Source organism: Entelurus aequoreus, linkage group LG11 (assembly GCF_033978785.1).
Source record: "Entelurus aequoreus isolate RoL-2023_Sb linkage group LG11, RoL_Eaeq_v1.1, whole genome shotgun sequence".
Lineage (NCBI taxonomy): Eukaryota > Metazoa > Chordata > Actinopteri > Syngnathiformes > Syngnathidae > Entelurus > Entelurus aequoreus.
In genome coordinates this window covers 64268603-64288999 of record NC_084741.1, presented here as the reverse complement: position 1 = coordinate 64288999, position 20397 = coordinate 64268603, and the positions used below count along the sequence as shown (strand labels likewise).

Here is a 20397-nt window from a genome sequence, read left to right as displayed (position 1 = left end):
AATGCAGTCTGCTGAAAATAATGGAAAGTGCCACTCTACTTGGCAACTGATTCCAAAGTTGGAATTGCCACAAATCACACTTTAAGATATTCAACACTCTACTGCCGTCTTGCGGCTAAAGTGGATTGTGCACCCCCCCCCCCAAATTCGTCACGTTTCATGTGTCAGGTAAACCTCGACGAATAGCGTCATATTTATCCCCTTCCCACTGTATACGTATTCTTTGAGCTTATTCCCCATCAAACACACCATCAGCAGCATTTTCACATTTTCATGGATGAATGTCTACCGTTTAGTTATTATTTTAACATCATTGGCTGGCGTTAAAACTCCTCTTGCTTCAGTACAGTGCAGACTAGCAGTGATACGCTAGTCTGCTCCTGGCGGCTACACAGTCGACAATGTTTTTGATGATTTATTTTCTTTTATTCAATGAATGTCATCTACTTACTTCTTAGCACTGTCCTTTCCACTCACTTTCTTCAATACAATGGTTGGAAAATCAAAGTTATGTCAATCTCTAGTGATAAGCTAATGGTGGCGAGTAAGACTGGATGTTTTAGACTTAGACTTAGACAAACTTTATTGATCCAGAAGGGAAATTGTTCCACACTAGCTCAGTAACAAAGGATGGAAAGGGTAAGGATGGAAAGGATAATTCAGGTATAAAGTAGACTAAAAGTGTACCATAGTAGCAATATGAAATATAACATATATGTAATATTTACATATTATATATACAGTATATATTATATACTGATATATTATATTATTATATTATATTTTTATAGAATATATACAATATGTAACAAATCCCAATTTCCATGTACAATATTACAGTATATGTAACAGCTGCAGCATAAAATAGAGAGTAGATCCAGCAGAAAATATACACTATAAACAAAGAGAGGTAGCTAACATAGAAGCGGTCAGGTAATAGACAGATATCATCGTCGTTTTAGGTAAATATGTGACAATCACTATGCCAACTAGCAGTGGGGAGACTCGTGACAAAACTTTTTGCTCGCAACTTGAAGCATAACAATTAGCTGAGAGACAGCTGTTATCTCAAAACACTCTTAAGTTGGGTTACTTGTAAGTGGAGGTAACACTACACTAGGGTTGTACAGTATACCGGTATTAATATAGTACCGCGATACTAATGAATCATTTTCGGTACTGTACCGCCTCTGAAAAGTACCCAAATTTGTGGTATCATCCAAAACTAATGTAAAGTATCAAACAACAGAATTATAAGTGATTATTACAGTTTAGCAGAAGTGTAGATATAACATGTTAAAAGACAAAGTAAGCAGATATTAACAGTAAATGAACAATTAGATTAATAATTCATTTTCTACCAGTTGTCCTTAATAACGTTGACAAAATAATAGAATGGAAAATGACACAATATGTTACTGCATATGTCAGCAGACTAAATTAGGAGCCTTTGTTTACTTACTTACTACTAAAAGACAAGTTGTCTTGTATGTTCACTATTGTATTTAAGGACAAACTTGCAATAAGAAACGTATGTTTAATGTACTGTAAGATTTTTTGTTAAAATAAAGCCAATAATGACATTTTTTGTGGTCCCCTTTATTTAGAAAAGTACCGAAATAATTTTGGTACCGGTACCAAAATATTGGTATCGCGACAACACTACACTACAGTTGATTCCGGGATAGGACCACAAGGACTGATTGTGTTTTGTGTCTTCCGATGCATCTGAGGGTATTTTTTCTGTCAATTTTTAATATGTTTTTCAAGCATACTACACAGAACGAGGGAGGATTTCTGAGACTGTGTGAGAAAAAACAACGCAAAACAATTGTGTTAGGGTTTCTCAGAACCCTGTTACAGTCTGCTTCTAGGAAGCTGCTTTTCCCTGAAGGCAGAACGTCATCCTGCTTCTTAACATTTTGAAGTGAGGTCCGTGGTGAAAATATTCTCCCGCAGTTGCTGCCTGACTCGCTCATGGTACATAATACTTCCTAAGTGAGCCACTTTCCAGGAAGCATCTGTTAGTTTATTAAACTCACAAGACTGAGGGGTTGTTGCACTGAGTGTAATGAACTATAAACTAAACGTCTGGGAGTGAAAACATAAATACTTTCCCTTTGTCCCCCCGGCTTTCATGATGGATGGGTAGATTATTTTGATAGCGATAGTATCAATACCAAGGGTCGTATCCTTATTGGATCAATAATAGCATGACTGGATCAACATGTTTCAGTAATCTTCTTTGTTTATTGTTTATGTTTACCAATATTAGGTTTTTGCTATGTTGTAGATTTTGTTGCATTGTTAATATTCCATCCATCCATCCATCTTCTTCCGCTTATCCGAGGTCGGGTCGTGGGGGCAGCAGCCTAAGCAGGGAAGCCCAGACTTCCCTCTCCCCAGCCACCTCGTCCAGCTCCTCCCGGGGGATCCCGAGGTGTTCCCAGGCCAGCCGGGAGACATAGTCTTCCCAACGTGTCCTGGGTCTTCCCCGTGGCCTCCTACCGGTCGGACGTGCCCTAAACACCTCCCTAGGGAGGCGTTCGGGTAGCATCCTGACCAGATGCCCGAACAACCTCATCTGGCTCCTATCGATGTGGAGGAGCAGCGGCTTTACTTTGAGCTCCTCCCAGATGACAGAGCTTCTCATCCTATCTCTAAGGGAGAGCCCCACCACCCGGCGGAGGAAACTCATTTCGGCCGCTTGTACCCGTGATCTTGTCCTTTCGGTCATAACCCAAAGCGAATGACCATAGGTGAGGATGGAAACGTAGATCTACCGGGAAATTGAGAGCTTTGCCTTCCGGCTCAGCTCCTTCTTCACCACAACGGATCGATACAGCGTCCGCATTACTGAAGACGATCCACTCTTCCCTCACTCGTGAACAAGACTCCGAGGTGCCAGTTTTTTGGTTTTTTTTCATTGTAAAAGGTATGGTCGTTGTTTTACAGTGCATTAAGGAAAATGAAAAAACAGTACCACTGTCATTTTTATGGCGAAATTCCGTAATTGCCAATTTACTGAAAAATCTAAGTCAATTGTTTTTACAGCGCTTTAATGCAAATTCAAAATTGGTTATTTTTAACTTTTAATTTTTGGTGCTGAGTTGCCAATTTTTTTTTTTTTCCCAATCGTTTTTGTTATGCGTTACTGTACATAAAAAAATACGGTATTGCTGTTATAAAAATGTTAACGAATGAGCTGCCGTTTTTTCCCCCCCTAAAATATACAGTCATTATTTTTACCGTGCATTACTGTAAATGGAAAAACTGTACCACTGTTTTTTGTTTAATGGTAAAATTCTGAGCTGCCAGATTTTTTTTTTTTTTGTAAAATATATTGTCGTTGTTTTTACCGTGCATTATTGTAAATGGGAAAAAACGTACCACTGTTATTTTTACAGTAAAAGTCTGAAGACTGAGCGACCATTTTTTTAAACTGAAAAATCTATAGTCGTTTTTCACTTAAATTACTGTAAATGAAAAATATGATACCTCTCTTTTTTTACAGTAATATTATGGGGACAGACACTTTTTTATTTAAATAAATAAATGATAAATGGGTTGTACTTGTATAGCGCTTTTCTACCTTCAAGGTACTCAAAGCGCTTTGACATTTACCATAAAATCTTTTTTTCACCCAGTGAATTACCGTAAATGGAAAAAAAAAACAGTGCTACTGTTATTTTACGGTAAATTCGGGTGACTGAGCTTTTATTTTTATTTTTACCGTAAAAACTACCTAAAATCGTTTTAACAAGATTTACTGTAAATAAAAAAAATATGATAAAACTGTTATTTTTACAGTAAAATTATGGTGACTGAGCTGCCAGCTTTTTATTTACAATTACATCTACAGTGAATTACCGTAAATAGATAAAAACAGTACTACTGTTGTTTTGATGGTAAATTCTGTTGACTGAGCTGGGATTTTTTATTTTTGTTTAACCGCAAAATCTACAGTCGTTTTTACAGTGCATTACTGTAAATAGAAAACACTATTCCACTGGTATTTTTAGAGTAAAAATATGACGACTGGAAGGACAGTTTTTATTTACCATAAAATCTACTGTTGCTGCTTTTAAAGTGCATTACTGTAAATGGAAAAATCGTACCACAGTTCAATTTTGCCATTTTTATTTTTATTTTTTAACCGTACAATCTACTGACATGTTTGTACAATGTGGTAGTAGGTCATTATCAGACTGGTTGCATCTTTCTCTAAAATTGTCTCATGCAGATGTAAAGGCCTGGTTGAATGGTTGAAACATTGATGTCTTGTCTCGTATTCATCGTTTGTCATCAGAAATAAAGGAATTAGCGTCACAGTTTCAGTACTTTTGGAGGAGGGGTGTGTGCTCTGTGTGTTCTGGGGTTCAGCGCCTTTAATCCCCCATGGCTGAGATAGCAATGCTTGTTGGATCACAGAGCTGTCATTGACTATTTATTTGTCGACCTCACAATTCAACTTTTCATGCAGCTCACAGGAGGGTTTCAGAGGGACTGGGGGCAATCAAAGCTCCCTTTCATTTCAGCTCCAGACTGTGGCCTTAGATCAGTTCTCCATCACTGCGGGGATGTTGTCCTCCACATCTAAATTGTATAGTGGCATGCAGTTATTGCTGTCTGATGGCCTTGTTTTGTTGTTGTTTTTCATTCTCACTCGTAAGGATGTTGGGACTAAACAAGTCCTCACTCCCTCAATAAAGACATGATTTTTAAACATGCTTACACATGAGCATTAAAACGAGTATGGTATAGCCCAGACTTGGGCAAATTAAGGCCCGGGAGCCGCATGTGGCCTGTTAAGCTTTTTAATCTGGCCCGCCAGACATTCTCAAATATTTTTTTTAGATCTTTAAGATCAAAACTGTAGCGGCGATGTCAATGTGCAGTGATGTTTTTAAATGACCCTAAGACTTGAACTATACAAAGTATTTCAATGGTTGGAATCTGTGCTTTTGCATGATATACACTACCGTTCAAAAGTTTGGGGTCACCCAAACAATTTTGTGGAATAGCCTTCATTTCTAAGAACAAGAATAGACTGTCGAGTTTCAGATGAAAGTTCTCTTTTTCTGGCCATTTTGAGCGTTTAATTGACCCCACAAATGTGATGCTCCAGAAACTCAATCTGCTCAAAGGAAGGTCAGTTTTGTAGCTTCTGTAATGAGCTAAACTGTTTTCGGATGTGTGAACATGATTGCACAAGGGTTTTCTAATCATCAATTAGCCTTCTGAGCCAATGAGCAAACACATTGTACCATTAGAACACTGGAGTGATAGTTGCTGGAAGTGGGCCTCTATACACCTATGTAGATATTGCACCAAAAACCAGACATTTGCAGCTAGAATAGTCATTTACCACATTAGCAATGTATAGAGTGTATTTCTTTAAAGTTAAGACTAGTTTAAAGTTATCTTCATTGAAAAGTACAGTGCTTTTCCTTCAAAAATAAGGACATTTCAATGTGACCCCAAACTTTTGAATGGAAGTGTACTAGTCAATATGGTAATATAATTAGTTACTATGTTAATCTAATTAGTTACTATGCTAATCTAAATCACAGCAGCTCAGACGAGGCACCAAGCAGTGTGGGTGGGGAGCGTTTCCACAGAGTGTTTCCAGAGCAGCCAGCCTGGAATGCGGGTGTCAGGGACCGACGCGGAAGGAAATTTTTACAACAAAGTTCTAAAGCTTAGTGATATATCAGATATATCCGATTTTTTTTACCCTTCTCGTTCAAATTTCGCTGTTTGTTGCATTTTTGTTGTGTTTTGCTTGATTGTAAAATATGTCGATTAAGAGGGGGTGTGGCATTCATACGTTGTCAATATTCAGTGTTTTATCGTTCATAGTTAATATTGTAAATCCCACATTCTTTATTTTCATGTACATTCTGGGTGTCTCATTCAGTAAAATTTTTTTAAATCCCTTTCCTTTTTTTAAGGTGGTCTCCCATGACGTTTTTAGCATTCAATCAGACATTATTGTGAGGTTTTGTATTGGTGTTCCTAAAAATAGATATACCAGCCCCCAGACACATTTTTTTCTCTAAATTTGGTCCCTCGAGTCAAAATATTTGCCTAGGCCTGTTATAGCCTCAATTCACATCCATCCATCCATCCATTTTCTACCGCTTGTCCCTTCACAGATAGTTTTTGGGTAAATAAACCAATTTCTAAGAAAAATATATTTTCACATAATGACACAAAAATGCTGCAGAGTTTTAGAAAAAATGTTTTGAGGCCGTCAAAAATAAGATTACTTGTGATTGATCATAAAAAAATGATCACAATAATCATCCATACACAGATGATTCACACAATTTATTTTCACACGTTTCTTTACCTTTCCTGAAAGGCAGCATAGGTTATACGATCAGTGATCAGGTCAACGCATACGTCCGTGCGAAGATGAGTGAGGAAAACTCCTACAAGTGAGCTGGCTGGCAATTTTCACTTCATAATACACCTTGACTTGACTTGAGTCAAGTAAAACATTTTAACAATTTTCCTGGATGACATTCTGAAATAAAATTGCATTTTTGTCCATATATTGGGGGTATTTTTTAAGACAGTTGAACTGATGCAAGCAAGCAATAACCTGTGGTTAAGCATGATTATTCCAAATTCAAAACTGTGATTAATCTGATTAAATATGGATCGTTTGACAGCACTAGTAATGACATTTACTCACATAATTATTTATAATGGCAGTATGTGTTATGTTTCAGATTGCATTTTGGACTTTTAGTTTGGTGTTTCCTTTTTTTTTTGCCATTGCAGTAGTTCCTGTTCTGTGCTTTTATTTTGTTACATCTGTTTCCAATTTGGACTGTAAACATTATATTTACTTTCGGAGTATACCTGTCTTGGTTTTTGGGTCATTACATTTCTTTAGACTCTTGTAACTCGACTGTTGAATGCATTCTGTTGTGTCTTAAGTGATGGTTTTACGGTTTCCTGTATTATTCTCCTTTGCACATTTTTTATTTTGGTACTTTGCCTTTTTGTGTGTTGTGGCGCTCTGTGTGTGCTGACCTTTTCGTTAATTAAGACTTCATCATACCAGCCAGCCACCGTGTCGTAGCACATTGAACTGCATTCTTTTAGAAATTTTGTACATCATTCACAATCCTGGAGCCCACATTTTTCTTTTTTTATGCATTCCAACTCGTAAATAAACACTAGCTAAAGTCAGCTAATGATGGGGGTAATGCAATTTGCTCTATTCCACCTATGAAGCGCTCTGAAAACACCCTTCAACATTTTATATACACGCTATAAGTATGTATGTAATATAGTAACAGACACATTCATAATAACATGTAATATTATATTTACGTATTTTGGTAATGTTAAGCTTACCGTGGCACATTAATTTCACAGATGCATCGCAACTATTTCTTACTTACTACTACTACTATTACTAATTATGGCAGACTATATGAGAGCGAACAACAACTATTTGGAGAAAAATTATGATCCTGAACCTTATATTTTTTAGCCTGAATATAAGGAGGGTGAGCTTCAAGCTTTAGAAGGTGAGTGATAAGCAGATCCAGCAAGTAGCACTATTGCTAAGCGCTAAACAAGAAATACAAACTACGTACATAATAAAACTTACTGTACAATGTCTGCACTCGGATGCCGACTGATGGAATGTTTATATCTCCCAGTTTAGATGAACAATTAACAGTAATCCTCACAAAGGTAAAAAAAAAAAAAGTGGGTGCAAACGGGTGTCTTTTCATGTCTTTCCGGATCAAAGGTGAATGACAAAGTTGACCAACTTTTGGATTTATGGCCACAACCTTTTACTATACAAGTGAGAGGCATGATTTATAATCTAGAATTAACTTTTACCAACTCGGAGGCGATGCAGCAGCTCACCAGCTCAGTACGACAATAGCTGCATAAGCTAGTTACCTCACACACACACACACACACACATATATATACACTTATATAGATATACATATCATATTACCAACAATGTCACAACGTGACGATGGCACGCCTCCCTGTCCATAAAAAAGTACATATATATACACATATAAGCGTATATATATATATATATACATATATATATATATATATATATATATATATATATATATATATATATATATATATATATACATATATATATATATATATATATATATATATATATATATATATATATATATATATATATATGTATACATATACATAGAGATATATATGTGTGTATATACATATATATATATATATATATATATATACTGTATATATATATATATATATATATATATATATATATATATATATATGTATATATATATATATATATATATATATATATATATATATATACTGTATATATATATATATATATATATATATATATATATATATATATATATATATATATATATATATATATATATATATATATATATATATATATATATATATATATACAGTATATGTGTATATATACCGACTGCACCACAAGAGAATGGGTTAAATCCAAGGACTAATTTCACTCTAAATTGCTGTATTCCGCTCGGTGCAGCCATGTACTAAAACCACCATCAATAGAGAGTTACTTGATCAGTGCTAGGCAATGAGCTAAAAGCATACAAGCTCATTGTCCAACACAGCTCCTAAAGTTATGAGGTTAACTTTCTGTCTCACAACCTAACGAGCAGGCATCTGTTTTATAAATAATAAAGTTCAACTGGAATTGTTAACACACTTTTTAATCACAGATTCTAATTCTAATACCAAAATCAGTCCCTCCAGCAATCACACCAATTCATGCAAGTTCAAACAATGAAATATGCACAACTTTGCAACTTTGTCCAATGCCCAATTTCCCACAAATTTTGACCAAATAGTGTAATTGTCAATCACACAGAAAATCTATATTGATCAAACAGCGCAATTTCCGTCCTCTTATGTAGCTCAGACCTACTTCTTGTTCCTGTCTACAGCCTTAAGACTTATGGCTATATATACACACACACACACATATATATATATATATATATATATATATATATATATATATATATATATATATATATATATATATACTGTATATAAACAATTATCAAAACACCTGCATGTTCACTTTCTACTATTTATATACTTATTCAACCTTTATTCATCCAGGGTAAGGCTATTAAGAAAATATTTTCATTTGCAATGCTGACCTAACAAAGAGGTAGCATTTCTATGTTAGAAATGTTGAAGTGTGATTATAATCTCCCGTCTCTTATTTACCAACAAAAATCACTGTTATAGTTCACTCTCAATAATTCACAAAGGCTGTTAGCGCGTGGGAGTAAATGTGTCGGAACATAATTGAATGCTTAGGATCAGTGTTGGGACTAACGCATTACAAAGTTACTGTAACGTTGTTATTTTCGGCGGTAACTAGTAGTCTAACGCGTTGTTATTTTTTATATTCAGTAACTCAGTTACCATTACTACATGATGCGTTACTGCGTTATTTTACGTTATTTTTTGTGTAGTATCAAGAGTGAAGAAATAAGGTAGCACCAGGTTGGAGGAAACAAAGGTGAGAGTGGAGACAAACAGGACGTGGAATAAAAAATAAGAGCGCTGGACAGGAAGTAAATATCAAAACATAGGAAAACAATAACTATAAGTCCAACCTGTCATCATGTCATCATGACTCTTTCTGAGGTTAAGGTTACAAGGAGCACCTAAATAATTTATAACAAATTCATAAAATCACAACAATTCAATATTATTGGAAAAGCCTAAACAAGGTGAATAATTTATTTTCACTGAGGGCCATGTCGTAGTTGCAGCTGCCCAAAGAGGGCCGTTTGTAGCAGTGACTATACTGTATATGAATGTAAATGCATAAGGATTCACTTCAATATGTTACGTAATTGCCTATGCATTTGATTATTATATATTTTTTTACGTACACTGAATAAAAAATATGTAGATTACACAGTAAAAAACTGGCAGCTCAGTCACAATAATTTTACCATACTTTTTTACAGCATTAAACTTAAACCATAAATCATAAACCATATTACTGTAAATAGACAAACAGCACCACAGTTTTAAAAATACAATTTTAAAAAACAGGCGACTGAGATGCCAGTGTTTTACTGTAAAATCTACAGTTGTTTTTACAGTGTATTACTGCAAATGGAAAAAAAGGTTCCACTTTTTTTGGTTTATATTAAAATTCTGGTCAGATTTTTACTGTAAAACCTGTCAATTTTACAGTGTAAAATTGATGGATAATATATTAAAGTATCTATTTTTATTTCAACAATAAATGTTTGGAATAACAGTTCATGATACAAAAGTATACATAAATCACAAGACATTACACATTACAAGCATACCATAAGCACAGACCATGGACAAAAAAATAAAACAAACAACAACAAAAACAAGTGAATAATCTAATTGTGCGTGCATGTCTGATTAGTTTTCAACCACTTTTTCAGTGCAGTTTTAAATGTTAAATAGCTGTCAGTTTCCGACATGGGTTGGCAGCCTGTTCCATGACTGTATGCCTCTGATATAATCACTTATTCTTCTGTTGTTTGGATGCTTTACATTAGTTTTGGATGATACCACAAATTTAGGTATCAATGCAATACCAAGTAGATACAGGATCATACGATGGTCATATTCAAAGTACTCATGAACAGTAGACGAGAAAGTCAAACACAAATACAAATAGACGGAATAGAAATTGAAAGAGTAAATGAAACAAAATTTCTAGGTATAATGATTGATGATAAATTGAACTGGAAATCTCATGTAAAAAATATACAACATAAAGTAGCAAGAAACACGTCAATAATGAATGAAGCAAAACATGTTCTTGACCAAAAATCACTTCATATTCTCTACTGCTCGCTAGTGTTACCATATCTGAGTTATTGTGTAGAAATATGGGGAAATAACTACCAAAGTACACTTCATTCATTAACGGTGTTACAAAAAAGATCAGTTATAATAATACATAATGTTGGATATAGAGAACATACAAACCCTTTATTTATTGAATCAAAAATACTGTAATTCCACGACATAGTGAATTTGCAAACACCTACAATTATACACAAAGCAAACTATAATCTGCTACCCAAGAATGTACAACAATTCTTCTCAACAAAAGAGGAGAAATATAATCTTAGAGAAAAATGTAATTTAAAACATTTGTACGCACATACAGCATTTAAGACCTTCAGTATATCAATATGTGGATTTGAATCATGGAATGGATTAAGCAAAGAAATCAAACAATGTACTAATATGATCCACTTTAAGAAACTCTTCAAACTTAAAGTGTTTACAAAGTACAAAGAAGAACAACCCTGATAAACATTCTGAATTTATTTCATCCATCCATTCATTTTCAAGATAATCTTACTCATCTCACCATATGAAATATAACTTACTTCACCAATTATTTTTTATTTATTTTCATTGTTATTACCTATGGAGTATATTGTGAATAAATTGAGAACAGGAAGTCAACAAAAGTTTTAGCAACTGCTACATAAAGGAAAATGGGTAGGATTAAATAAGCTCTGCTTCTTCCTACTCCTTTTCGAACATGCTGAATAGAGAAACTGGAAATTGTGATGTATCATGTTGTATACATGCATGTTCCAAATAAACTTAAACTTAACTCAACTCATGTGTCCAGGGATGTATTTCCTGAGTTTATAAACATAATATAATTTTTTTTTAAATGAAAAAAAGATTTTGTGATGCTAAAAAACATCGATATAGTTTTATACATAATGGCATTTCATTATTTCTTTATCAACATGTGAAAATATAAATGCATTAATGAACAGAAAGAGAAGAAAAAAAATAGGGTTCCAAACACATTTTTGAAAGGTTGATGTTTAAGGTCATGGAGGGTAAAATACCAAAGACTATAAAAATGGGACCCATTACTTCCCTGCTTGGCATTCAGCATCAAGGTTTGGAATTGGGGGGTTAAATCCCCAAAATGATTCCCGGGCGCGGCCACCGCTGCTGCTCACTGCTCCCCTCACCTCCCAGGGGGTGATCAAGAGTGATGGGTCAAATGCAGAGGTTAATTTCACCACACCTAGTGTGTGTGTGACTATCATTGGTACTTTAACTTTAACTTTCAAAAAATGATTATTAATATAATTGTTCATTTACTGTTAATATCTGCTTACTTTCTCTTTTACCAAGCTTTATCTACACTTCTGTTAAAATGTAATAATCACTTATCACATTCAGTTTAAGAGACTGTTCAAACTACAAGTGTTCACAAAGTACACAGAACAAGAATTATGATGAACATCTCAAACCCCCCCCCTGTTTTATTGAGACAAAGATTATTTATGTATTTAATATTGTATGTTTACTATGTTACATTATTTATTTAGTATTTATCTGTTCACTGTTCTGTTACAGAGAACAAGGAAATTGGATACAATTGCTATGGTATGAAAAGGGGTAGGATTAAATAAGCTCTGCTTCTTCCTACTCCTTTTTGGACGTGCTGTAGTGAAACGACTGGAAATATGTGATGCATTACATTGTATCGTATGCATGTTTGAAATAAACTGAAACTGAACTGAACTTATTCTTCTGTTGTTTGGATACTTTACATTAGTTTTGGATGATACCACAAATTTAGGGATCAATCCGATACCAAGTATTTACAGGATCATACATTGGTCATATTCAAAGTCCTCATGTGTCAAGGGACATATTTCCTGAATTTATAAACATAAAATAATTTTTTTTTTTTTTTAAACATAAAAAAAAAGAAAAAAAAGAAATCATATTCAACTTCATGTAATAAAACACCATGGGAGAAGGAAGGAGACATAACTATATCTGAGGAAGAATGGACAATAATATGGAAATATCAATGGACTTGTACCAGCTCACCCAAATGGAGGGAGTTTGGCTGGAAAAGTTTGATCAGATTTTTGTTACACCTTCTCAGAAGTCTCACTATGATAACTCCCCTGTATGTTGGAGAAATTGTGGGGAACTTAAATGCAAACCACTACCATGTTTTTTGGGACTGCTACACCATAAAGCATGGGTGTCAAACTCTGGCCCGCGGGCCAAAAAATGGCCCGCCGTGTAATTTCATTTGGCCCTTGAGGCAATATCAAATTAACATTAGATCTGGCCCGCCGGTATTATACAGCGGCGGTGCCGCTGTAACACCGCATTCACCTCTAATACTCATACTTGCCAACCCTCCCGATTTTCCCGGGAGACTCCCGAATTTCAGTGCCCCTTTTGAAAATCTCCCGGGGCAACCATTCTCCCGAATTTCTCCCGATTTCCACCCGGACAACAATATTGGGGGCGGGCCTTAAAGGCACTGCCTTTAGCGTCCTCTACAACCTGTCGTCACGTCCGCTTTACCTCCATACAAACAGCGTGCCGGCCCAGTCACATAATATATGCGGCTTCTACACACATAAGTGAATGTAATGCATACTTAATCAACAGCCATACAGGTCACACTGAGGGTGACCGCATAAACAACTCTAACACTGTTACAAATATGCGTCACACTGTGAACCCACACCAAACAAGAATGACAAACACATTTCGGGAGAACATCCGCACCGTAACACAACATAAGCACAACCGAACAAATACCCAGAATCCCTTGCAGCACTAACTCTTTCGGGACGCTACAATATGCACCCCCGCTACCACCAAACCCCGCCCCCCCCAGCCCCGCCCACCTGAGCCCCGACATTAATGAACTAGCATCCAAGAAAAGATGCCAGGTATCTGGCTTGGGCACATCAGATTAGATCAGTGTGTCGCAAACTGAGCAGTAAAAAGGCCTGATAGTGGATTTATTCATTGTTATTTTATTTTCAAATTTATTAGCCTGTGGAAAAAAGTTAATGTTGATATTAACCTCAGAAGGCTGCAAATAGAAAAGAGGCATTCAATTTTTTATTTAAATTGTATTTAATATTCCGTTGATGTTTTTTCGTTTGTTTAATGAAAGTTGATTTTGCACTATTAAGTTATATAAGCATTGCTTGTTCCATATTCAGTGTTAAAGCAAATCAGTGTAGCAAACTGAGCAATAATTAACGTTTTATTCATGCACTTTCTCTTGCTACTTCAAGGATTGAATGTTTGATTCATTCATTATTGTTATTTTATTTTCAAATGTATTATTAGCCTGTGGAAAAATTGTATTTGGATATTTACCTCAGAAGGCTGCAAATAGAAAAGAGGCATTCCATTTTTATTTAAATTTTATCTGATATGCCATTGATATTTTTAAAATTATTATTATTATTACTATTATTTGAAACTTGATTTTGCATGTCACTATAAAGTTATATAAGCCTTGCTTGTTCAATATTCAAAGCAAAACTTGTTTGGGTCCCTATTAAAAGGTTAATTTGTTCTACCTTGGCCCGCGGCTTTGTTCAGTTTAAAATGTTGGCCCACTCTGTATTTGAGTTTGACACCCCTGCCATAAAGGATTATTGGAAAGAGATACACCAAGCCCTACAGGATATTTTCAAATGTGAAATACCCCTTGAAAATAAGACTCTGTTTTTTGGACATGTTCCTCAGTATTGGCTGATAAAAGATAAACACTTAATGAATATCCTACTGGTGGCGTGTAAAAAGACCATTACTAGAAAATGGATATCCCAGGAGAGCCCAACTTTGAAGCAATGGATGGAAATCACAATGGACATTAATAAAATGGAGAAGATAACTGATTTTATTAATTATAAATTGGAGAAATTTACTTCATACTGGGAACACTGGGTCAATTATGTCACGCCCCATAAATTGATTTTTAATTTCTGGAATTAGTGATGTACTGTTAAAAAAAAAAAAAAAAAAGAGGATTACTCCCTATATGTCTGTATAATTGTTTTTTATTATTATTATTTACTATATGTATATTATTTCTGATTATTATTACTATTTTTTATTTATTTATTGAATTGATTTATCTGTAAATATTATTATTTTGTTTTTTTTTGCTGTTTCTTTCTTTTGGGGGTGGGGGTTGGGGGGGGGTGGCATCGTTGGGATATAAACAAAATAATATTTTGACATTTACGGCAGACAACAAATACATAATGTATGTAAATATGATGTAATGGATAGGAATGTCCGATGCTGGATGTCAATACAAATGAAATGAAAAAAAAAAATGAAAAAAGATTTTGTGATGCTAAAAAATATCGATGTAATCACAGTAGTATCGACTAGATACGCTTCTGTACTTGGTATCATTACAGTGGATTTTAGGATTTGCAAAATTATTAGTTGTATACATAATGGCATTTTATTATTTCTTTGTCAACATGTGAACATATAAATGATTAATGAACAGAAAGAGAAGAAAACATTTTTAGTTCCAAACACATTTTTGAAAGGTTGATATTTAAGGTCATGGAGGGTAAAAATAATCCTTCATAAAAGGTTAAGAGGCGCTGCTGTAAACAGTGCCTACCAGCGGCCGACAGGGGGCGTGTCTACCCCACGGCCGCATCCAGCGCGGCTTTCCCGGAGGCGAGCGGTGCTATGAAGCGGCTCTGCTTCGCCATCCAGAAACAAAGCAACTTCTCTGTGCGGACGTAAGACTCTTGCTCGATGCTCTCCAGTCGAAGGTAAGACGATTCCTGACAACTTTGCATCCATTTTGCTAGTTTGGACTGACATTTTTCTGAAATTGGGACTTTTTATTTATATTAAAAATTTTTTTTTTTAAAAATAAATAATAATATTTCGCACCAGTCAGACTGTTGTCATAATTTTCGTGCATATGTCGGCAAATAATATGTTGTATCAAAATATATATATTGACCTCCAATGAGCTTGTTTTTTCTCTCGACACTTTCATGCTGTTATCGAGCTGGAAGACAAATGCTCTCTGTTAAAGATCCGCAGATAATTTATTTAAGTTTTTAAAACAGTGTAGTTAATGCTTAAACTCAACTATATTGACTTCACTGAGCTCCTTAAAAAAAAAAAAATACAAAAAAAAATAATTAAAAAATGTAATGTGTATTGTGCAACATTTTCCACATTTTTGACTTGACAAGATTGTAAGAAAATACTTTTTTTGGGACATAAGATTATGAATTTTAATTAAAACTTGTGCATAAAAGGGGATGAAACACAATGTCACATTATTAAGGCAGTGGATTAAGAAACATGACACGTATGAATAAACACTAAAGAGTAATAATAATAATAATAATAATAATAGTAGTGTGAAATAGTGAATTCTATTTATATAGCGCTTTTCTCTAGTGACTCAAAGGGCTTTACATAGTGAAACCCATTCTCTAAATTACATTTGAACCAGTGTGAGTGGAACTGGGAGCAGGTGGGTAAAGTGTCTTGCCCAAGGACACAACGGCAGTGACTAGGATGGCGGAATTGGGGATCGAACCTGGAACCCTCAAGTTACTGGCACGGCCACTCCACCAACCGAGCCATACCGCCCCACAGTATTGTGCATTATTCTAAAAAGTTTTCAGCACATGCACTTCCATGGCCTAAACGGTTTAAATGGTCAAGACTCTTATTAATAAAAAAAGGTCAGTGTTGCTTAAATATACAATTGTACATTTTTAAACCGATTTGTATTTTTGTTAAGGTGAAGAGATGTACTTTAAGCCACAACATTTTTTAAAGAGGCAACGCCCCTCATGGAAAGAGTAAAGCGAGGGATAAACTAAATTGACTCATCATGGCGCATGCAACTACACCTTGAACCAGACTGTGGCACAAACTAGTGGTACGTGTGCGCCATCTAGTGGTACGTCAAATAATTACTTCATTAAAATACAGCGCTTACACACGAGCGTTACTGTTCAAACTGTGTGTAATGTTACAGTGGCCAAAACTATTAAATAAATCCTCTGCTTTGTCTTTAATGAATACTTAGGCCTACCATGCTACTGCGTTTTGATGTTGGTCAATATCAGAGCTGGGCAAATATTTTGACTCGGGGGCCACGTTGAGAGAAAAAATGTGTCCGGGGGGCCAATGTGTATGTGTGTATAAATCATATATACATATTTAGCTGTAAAAATCTGCTGTACAGTATGTGTATTTGGGTCCCTTTTTTTCAGGAACACTAATACCAAAAGTCACAACGTCTGATGGAATTCTAAAAAATTTATGACAGAACACATCCAAAAAAGCGGAATGGAATTCTAGTTTTTTTTACTGAATGGGACACCCAAAATGTACATGAAAATAAAGAAAGTGGGATTTAAAATATTATCTATAAACAATAAAACACTAAATATTAACAACATATGAATGTCGCTTCCCCTTGTACTTCTCAGACCAGCTCCTCCATAGTTGTGTATCTTTTCAAATCAAGCAAAACACAACAAAAATGTAAAAAACAGCAAAATATGAATGCAACGTGTAATAAACACCTACAATATGATATATTATCACGTAAAAATATGCTTCCGCATCTGTTTCCTGACACCCACGTGTCAAAAACAAACCCCGCCCACTCTGGTTTGTTCCTGGTCTGAGCTGCTGTGACGTAGATTACCGTAATAACTCGTATAACACTCAAAAGCGCAGATTTCGACCATTGAACTACTTTCTATAGTTCAAAACTTACGATCATTAAAAAAAAAGCACTGCACATCATAATGGCGGCGACAGTTTTGATGTTAAAGGTCTAAAAAAAAAAGATGTAGAACAGAGGTGTCAAAGTCATTTTCACTGGGGGCCACATTGGAGTTATGTTTGGCCCCAGAGGGCCGCTTCGAACAGTGAATACTATTATTACACAATTTTTAAACGCATTTTATTAGTAGATTTTTTTTAAACTAAAATCTAAAAATATATATGTTAAGTTGCAAAATTTTCACCTCAAAATGTAGTGTGTATTACTGTAAAAGGAGGCAGAGGCCACCACAGTGTATATGTTTTTTAAATATTTTTTTTAATTTTTTTTATTTACTTATCTATTTATTTTGTAGCTGTATGTAGAAGTAAGTAAGTACATTTTATTTATAAAGCGCTTTTCACAGATAAAATCACCAAAGCGCAGTACAAAACATAGGTGAAGTAAAACAACAATTCAATTTAAAACAACAAGGGCAACATCATAAAAAGGATACACAGTGGATTAAAAATAATAGTTAAAAGGTGCATTAACTAAAAGCTTTACTAAAAAGAGAAGTTTTCAAATGTTTCTTAAAAGTTTAACACAGTCAAGATCACGGAGGGACTGGTGCAAGTTGTTCCAGAGTCTGGGAACTGTAACCTGGAATGCCAGCTCTCCACGGGTTATAAAATGAGTTTTGGAGATCTTTAGAAGACCCTGGCCTGAAGACCGGAGACTGTCACCTGAAGAGTAGGGGCATAGCAAGTCAGTGATGTACTGAGGGGCCCCACCATGCAACACATGGAATGACAAGAATAACATTTGAATCTCAATGCAGAATTTAACTGGAATCCAATGAAGACTGGATAAAATGGGGGTAACATGGGCTGTTCTGGGTGCACCGGTCAAAAGTCTGACAGCCTCATTTTGTACAGTCTGAAGTCTCTTTAGCGTTGACTTGTTGAAAAGGGTGAAGAGAGAATTGCAAGTCAATGTGAGACGAAATGAACGCGTGAATGATAATTTCCAGATCCAATTTTGACAACAAATTTCTCACTTTAGAAATATTTCTGAGACGATAAAAAACATTTTGGCTGGTTGCATCAGCTCTGCTCTTTTAATGTCTTTAATGTCCTTTGTGTTCTTTGATGTTTCCCTCTTACACACATGCTTATGTGTGCTATGGCTATGAGTTTTTCCCCCCCCATTGGCCTCAGTCTGGACCCCCCTCTCCAGGGGCCCAAGCTTGGACTGAATATTTGTTTTCTCCCCACCCTCCCTGGGGGATTAATAAAGTATTTCTGATTCTGATATTCTGATATTGCCCAGGTCTGGTCAATATGGTGGTATTTGGAGAGGCTAAGTTTTTTTCTGAGGTGGCACTTGGTGAAAAAAAGTTGAAGAACCACTGCCCTAAACAATAAGACAATAAAAAAAAGTCTAATTACATATCTTGGATAGCACTATTATATTCTAACCCTAAAGCGTCCATAAGCACCAATGGGATGAAATCCCAATATTTTTCACTTAGCAGGGGAAGCCGTCAAGGGTGTCCTCTGAGCCCTTGACGGGTTGCTATGGCAATCAAACCTCTATCTATTGCATTTAAATCGGCTAGGTTTAGCAAAGGAATCAGTAGACGTGATCTGGAACATACACTTTCCCGATATGCAGATGATTTGTTACTGTTTATTTCGGATCCGATATCTACCATTCCTAAGATAGTTGACCTGCTCAACACTTTCGGAACTTTTTCAGGTTATAAATTGAACTTTGCTAAAAAAAAAGTGGTGGTTTTCTCAGTACCTGTATTATACGGAGCCCCTAAAGGGACATGGATGTTTTGCAGGATCTCACAATACTTTTTGTGAGATCTCCATCCTTCCGGTTCACCATCGCTGTGTGTGTTTTACTTCTGACTTAGGAAATACATTTTTTTTTTCCTATGTCAGTGAAACGGAAGTAAAACAGACACAGCGATGGTGAACTGGAAGGATGGAGATCTGGCAAAAAACCTTCTGTAAATGTTAAATGGTAAATGGGTTATACTTGTATAGCGCTTTTCTACCTTCAAGGTACTCAAAGCGCTTTGACACTATTTCCACATTCACCCATTCACACACACATTCACACACTGATGGCGTGAGCTGCCATGCAAGACCCTAACCACGACCCATCAGGAGCAAGGGTGAAGTGTCTTGCTCAAGGACACAACGGACATGACGAGGTTGGTAGAAGGTGGGGATCGAACCGGGAACCCTCAGGTTGCTGGCACGGCCACTCTCCCAACTGCGCCACGCCGTCCCCGTGAACTGGAAGGATGGAGATCTGGCAAAAAACCTTCTGCGAGATCTCGCAAAAGTTTTTTTTTTCCTATGTCAGTGAACCGGAAGTAAAACAGACACATCGATGGTGAACTGGAAGGATGGAGATCTGGCAAAAAACCTTCTGCGAGATCTCGCAAAAGTTTTTTTTCCTATGTCAGTGAACCGGAAGTAAAACAGACACATCGATGGTGAACTGGAAGGATGGAGATCTGGCAAAAAACCTTCTGCGAGATCTCGCAAAAGTTTTTTTTTCCTATGTCAGTGAACCGGAAGTAAAACAGACACAACAATGGTGAACTGGAAGGATGGAGATCTGGCAAAAAACCTTCTGCGAGATCTCGCAAAAGTTTTTTTTTCCTATGTCAGTGAACCGGAAGTAAAACAGACACAACAATGGTGAACTGGAAGGATGGAGATCTG

General features: G+C 35.7%; 2 protein-coding genes across 4 annotated transcripts in view; one reads left to right on the top strand and one right to left on the bottom strand.

The window, feature by feature from the left end:
• Window positions 1-20397, bottom strand: part of ascc3 (activating signal cointegrator 1 complex subunit 3) — a 407454-nt gene that overhangs the window by 117379 nt on the left and 269678 nt on the right. The gene's annotated exons all lie outside the window — the stretch shown is intronic.
• LOC133660343 (glutamate receptor ionotropic, kainate 2) overlaps window positions 15614-20397 on the top strand; it is a 472659-nt gene continuing 467875 nt past the window's right edge. For all 3 annotated transcript variants that reach the window (XM_062063755.1, XM_062063754.1, XM_062063756.1), the window contains exon 1: window positions 15614-15674. The gene's annotated coding sequence lies outside the window, so the exon portion shown is untranslated. The remainder of the gene's footprint in view (window positions 15675-20397) is intronic.